The sequence below is a fragment of the Lissotriton vulgaris genome, chromosome 12 (assembly GCF_964263255.1).
Source record: "Lissotriton vulgaris chromosome 12, aLisVul1.2, whole genome shotgun sequence".
Lineage (NCBI taxonomy): Eukaryota > Metazoa > Chordata > Amphibia > Caudata > Salamandridae > Lissotriton > Lissotriton vulgaris.
Genome location: NC_141700.1, coordinates 63,061,695 through 63,067,694, shown reverse-complemented (window position 1 = coordinate 63,067,694; position 6,000 = coordinate 63,061,695). Strand labels below are relative to the sequence as shown.

At 43.5% G+C, this 6,000-nt stretch overlaps 1 protein-coding gene across 4 annotated transcripts in view; it reads left to right on the top strand.

Moving 5' to 3' along the window:
- Positions 1–473: 473 nt before the first annotated feature.
- Positions 474–6,000, top strand: part of HMG20B (high mobility group 20B) — a 49,317-nt gene continuing 43,790 nt past the window's right edge. For 2 of the 4 annotated variants that reach the window (XM_086947119.1, XM_086947120.1), the window contains exon 1: positions 474–574. The gene's annotated coding sequence lies outside the window, so the exon portion shown is untranslated. The remainder of the gene's footprint in view (positions 575–6,000) is intronic. The other 2 variants (XM_086947117.1, XM_086947118.1) reach the window with 2 other exon arrangements.

Genomic DNA, 6,000 nt, shown 5'->3' with positions numbered 1-6,000 from the left:
TTAACAATGCTAAACAAACATGCATTGGTAAAGCTAATTATGCACCAGGTCCCAAAGACGAGACCTATTGGCTATGCCGGTGCTTGTTTAAAACATGGGAGTCCTGCAGGCAAGATGCTGCTCAAGTGGCCTAGTCTCCCCGACTGTCCCCACTGCCCTTTAATCATAGGGGGCTCGGCTGACCGCCCCGAATGATTAACGTCCTAACTGGAAATGAAAGCTTCGTCTGTGACTACCGCACCAAACAGTTTAACTTTTTTTTCCGGGGCAGAATGGCGGATACTTCCGGCACAACAGCAGTCGGGGTGGTCTCTTCCGGAGCAGCAGGACGCCCTCTTCCGGTCCCCAGCAGTAGAGGTTTCTTTGAAAGAGGAGGCGGGGCCTGATTTTTTCCAACCAATGACAGGGCTCGCAGGATAGGCCAGTCACAAAGACCCTCCTCGCCCCGCCCCTTCGCCGGTCAATCATCCTAATCCCAGTTTTTTATTCCCTCCCTCGCCTTCGCATAATAAAGTTGTCTAGGTTCGGGGGAAAGTAGAAGCAATCGGAGTTTTTAAGAACATCTGTCGGGAAGGTAAGGTCCATCCTCGGTAGCTCCCTCCGTTCCGCAGGTGGGCATATCTACGATATGCCCTTTAATTTCTGCTTCCGTGCAGTGTGTGGGTATTTCGTTGGTTACCCCACACACTCTTGTACTTTTAGGGGATCTAAGAGCCCACTATGAAAATAAGCCGTTCACTCTTAGTTAAGATATTGTGATTGGGGTAGTCCTCTCTCCATTAGTGAAATAAACTCGTATTAACACCCTCTCTAGTACTTAAAATAACTTTTTCTGGCACAATGTCTTCAATTTCCATGCCTGGAAATTGTAGAAGTCACTCCATGTTTTAGCAGGCGAAATACTCCCTTCCAACCTTGTTTATTTTCGAAGTGAGAAATAAAATAATCGTCCAATAGTTAAACCAAGTGTAGAACATTTTTGTCCTTCTTTGCTTTTTACTGGTGTGAGGACTAGGCAAGAGTAGAAAAGCCACTCTGGTTTGTGGAAATCTCATTGTGGGTAAAGCAGGTGGCCATTGCAGGGGAGCTCCAAATTATGTGGCAGGAATGAGAACATTATGCAGCAAATGCAGCACCTTTTTGTTTGATAGTATTACTTCATTATTTTGTAATTTTTGCACTTGGTAATACTATACTGTCTATGCAAAAAATTCACCTCACTTGTACCAGTTTAAAAACGAAATACAGAAATAAGCAACTGAAAGAAGACCAGTTAACCTTTGCCAAGGGCTTTTCACTGCGCACTAACGCATCACCACATTAAAAAAACTTTTTATCCGTTTCAGCTAGGAAAAATTTGGCGGGGTTGGGGGGAATATGCAGATTATGCAGAGGATGATGGGTTATGTGGCAAAGCGATAATTTGGCAAAAAAACAACAACAGCAGTAGGGTCACACAATTCCAGTGGCTCTGGTTATAGGGATGAGAGGGTCTTTTAATAGGACAGACTGATCACCGTCCTGTTAACTAATTGTTCTAGGGTTCCAAACTGCAACTTTTGTTTTAAACAATGTCAGCATACTAAAGTCTAAGACTCACTGGTTACCACTTAAAATGTGGCCATGTACAGTGCTAAACTGTATTTGAATGAACCTCTTGTAGCATGTTTCATGACAGAGATGATTGTCTGCGTCTGCATTTTAAAGCTTAAGATCAGGTTTTTTTTAAGTCTGTCTTTGCAGTTGTACGTTAGTTTGGCACAAGTCTCCCAGCTTACAAATTTTATAATTTGAAGAACTTATGTGAACTACTTCCTCTCACTTTGTTAAGTGCACACAAACAGAATCTTTTATTTGCAAGTTCTTTGTAAGGTTTGTAAGTGCCCCCGAGAACACCAGAGCAAGGTAGTTTGCGCTCAGCACCTGGTTGGCTAAAACCAAGGCAAATGCTATTTGTGTCAGTTTTACAAATAGCAATTGGGTTTATTAGTTCCAGGCAGAACTTTTTCACTATCATTGTAAAAAAAAAAAATGTAAAGATACTCCGTGAGTTTTTGCAAAACAGACTGGTGTCCTTTTATTGCCTTTATTCATTTGTGCACCTAATTTTTTTGACATGTAATGGCGAAAGCGCTATAATTCCCGAACACAAGGGTTAGCAAAGTCTAGAATTTGAAGTCTTAAAGTGCTAACGCGTGCAAACAGCATTTTTATGTGCCTGTGCTTTCTTGCATTAGGGCCGCTAGTGATATGTACTCTGCAGTGAGCTGATTTTCCATACACTTTATAATTATTTTTTTTAAATGCTTTTTTGGAAAGGATGATGATGACTGGTCTGCACTCGTCCAGGCTCCAGGACCTGATGGGTTCCCTATGGGCATATATAAATCAATCCTGGAATTGTTTGCCTCATTATTATGCAATTGTTTGTACTTCTTTATTGTGCCCATTTTTAGAAAGGGCGACCTGCCGTCCCCAAGTTGCTACCGCCTAATTTATCTGCTGGATTCTACTGTAAAAATTACACGTAGGGCAGTGCTATAGCGACTGTTGTCCTGGGTTAGGGAGACGAATACGATGTTGGAGGTGCAATATGGTTTCCTTAAGGGGCTGGGTACAGTGGAGTAATGCTTAAATTTACACATGCTTATCAGCAGGTATAACATAGTAAAGCAGGGCTCCATCTGCCAAGCCTTCATGGATCTGTCTAGTGCCTTCAACAGCGTGGTAAGATCTAAATTGTGGGCCTTGCTGAATGTTAAGGGGGTGGACCCAGGGCGTGTCCAATTCTTGCAGGCCCTGCACTTTGATCTTTCAGCGTCCGTAAGATATGGCTGGCTGGCGAGCGTACTACCAGCTTTTTGTTGAGAAAGGGTGTACGCCAGGGCTGCATATAGGCCCCATTTTTTTTCTGTTTTACATTAATGGTCTTAAGGCTGCACTCTCTGCCTGTGCTGCAGATGTCCCACAGCAGGGCTCGAAAATTCCACTCGACCGCTCGCATAGTCGAGCTAAATTTAACAAGGTCGAGCTGTTTTTAGGTCCTATTCGCCCTTTCTGGCGAGTAGGAAAACAATACAACTGTTGTCCTCTGTCTGTGAAAACGGAGCAAATGTGACAAGATAACAAGATTTAAAGCCATTTTTATTGCTCACAAAGTTAATGAGCAATAAAGATGCCTTTAAATCTTGTTATCTTGTCACATTTGCTCCGCTTTCAGAGACGGAGGTCAAGTAAGTTGCAGTTACGTCGAGGACATTTTTTAAGGTACTAGTCCTGCAGGTCTAGTACAATTTTTGGGATTTTTTGAGCCCTGCACAGGTGGGCAAGAAAAAAGTCCTTGGGTTTCTCTATGCGGATGCCGATATCCTATTCGGCGTAGAGTGCAATGCCGTAGTCAAGCTTGCTGCTGACGAGTGCCTGGGTGACCGTTCTCCTGGTCTCGTGGGGATCCACTTGAAAATCTTCCACTGCATGCGGAGCTTGTGGAAGAAGGAGGGTGGTATGGCGTTGATTTGACGGTTCATTGAGAGCGAGGAGTCAAGTATGATGCCTACGTTGCGTGCGCGGTTGGTGGGTGTGGGGGAGGGAGTTTCTGAGCACTGATGGCCACTCAGCAGAGGGAGTCGATCCCAGGATGAGGGCTTCGGTTTTGTCTGAGTTGAGATATATATGTATAAAGAACAAGGGGACCCCAGTAGTAAGACCAGGGGTGGTATGTATTGTTGAAAGCAACAATGGTCTCATGGAGGCCTGAAAGGTCCTCGTGTAGCCTAGGCTACTTTTAATGAGTGCAGTATTAATCTACAGAAACACTTTCATATTGAGTCCAAGCGGGACTCAATGAGCAATGTAGCAGGGACACCAGGTTTGTAATGACCTCACATTTATTAACAGCATAAATGGAGTATCATTCAATTCTTAATGAAAATAGTTCTGGTGCTCACACTAAAAAGTGCAAGTGTGTGAAGTGAAAGTGCTTAGTAACATTAAAAACGTTAAATCGCATTGACAACAGACTGCAAAACTCCAATCTAATCAAATACAATGGAGGAGTTTTGGTTGTGAGGTCAACGGCGTTTCGATCTTGTTAACTAAAGAGCACCTGGACACCTTGGGGTAGCAGTATACTCGCTATGTTTACAGCTTAGTCTCCTGAAATTGGCAAAAAAGCCATGGCCCCACTGTTGGAGATTTTTAGGACTAAATATCTCCCTATTCTTGCGTATGGGGCTGGTATATGGGGACACTCCAATATCACTGCCCTCCAGGTTGAAGAGAATAGGGTTCTGCAATGTCTTCTAGGCGCTGCCCTCCCAGCTTGCGCCACCTACATTGTCCATCTGGAGCTGGGGGGTCGAGTACTTTGAAGACCGCGTTAAATTGTCCACTTTGGTGTGCTGTTTGGGCGAACCAGCTCACACGTCTTAATAGGAAGGTGATTTCTGACTGCCTAGCTTGTGATAGGCGATTGGCCGTACCCTTGTTACAATACATTAAGCATGAAATGTCTGTCCTGGGGAGACCAGAACTCTTTTCTTCCCCCTCCATTATTACCAAGGTTGATGTAACCTGGGATAAACAAGCATCTCAAACCAGGAGAATGTGACTTGGAGAGGAAGGTGAATCTGCTAAAGTCTCTGTAAGGGAGTATGGGATCTTGCAAACTACCCCCAGTATGGAACCGTATCTGCCATGCGTAGATGCTACCTGGGACAAAGCCCTCTTCACCAGATTTAGGCTTGGTATTGTAAGGTGGCACCTGTGCTTCTCTCTGGGCCAGTTTGACTCCAATAATGTGTTAATCTGTCCCTGTGTTGAGTCCTCTCCCTGAGTCTGCTCCATTTAGCCTTCTTTTGCAAATATTACTCAGCATTCTCTAAAAGGTTTTTAGTCTCTTTAATTAGAATACATGGCATTAGAAGATGTGCTGAGGCCCTGCAGTATTTGCAAGGGTTAAATCCGCCCACACTCTGTAGTATAATTTGTTCATTTCAAAAGTGTGCTATTGCTAAAAGAAAAGCAAATTATTTTTTTAAGAGGCAGATTTGGTAAGTCAGATTTGCCCATGCGATGATTGAGGGGCATTGACCCACATGGCATGATTCTCTAACCTTGCTATCCGGGGCTACAGATTGCTCTTAATGGTTTTACATAGCCTGTTTATATCATGCTATTATTTATTTACTGTTTTCAAAACGTGCTTGTTGACACGGCCCTGACTAAAGGTTTTAATCGATGTCTTTATGTTTGTATTGTGCTTGTATGGCAGTGTTTTACTGCCGAAATGACGTTTTATCTGATCGGATAGTATGCACTCTTTTCATAATTTCCCAGCCTGTACGAATTTGAAAAATTGTTCTTACAAGTTTTGAAGCTGCCTCAATAATTCTTTTTTGAGATTGTTGGCCAGGAATGTCTGAAGTTCAGTGTTAATGTTCCCTGGGTCGTCAATGTAAAGGCTCCAGGAAGGTGTAACAGTATGCATTTAAGGTCCCTCAGCAGTTTTTGTCCACAGGAGAGTATGCAGGATTTTGTGTCTTGTTGGGCGGGAGCTGTCAAAGCAGATCCTACCTTTGTGCACTGTGGTCTGCTGGTGTTAAAGCAAGTGTAGCACTGGCAAGGGGCAGGGCTAGTGGTGTGTGCTCAGCACAGTGGCAGGTGCCCAGGTAATAATGCTTGCATCTAATTAATTATGAGCATCCGAGTGTTTTTCCACTGTTTCTAAGTTGGCATCTTTTCTTCAATATTGCCTGAGCTGTTATCTCATCTGGACTTTTCGATCTACTTGGTGGTTTGCCTCACAACTTCAGTAAATTAAAGTTTGTAAGGGACTCATTATGAGTGCCCCGGAATTTGCTGATTAATAGTCTACCTGAGAAATACCACTACTGTAGGATGTTGTCCTTATTGGGTGCTGTGTTATAGCACCATTCCAGTTTTCCTGGTCCAAATGACCCGTACTATGTTTTACTTGAGTCTGCACACCCTGTTGCCTAT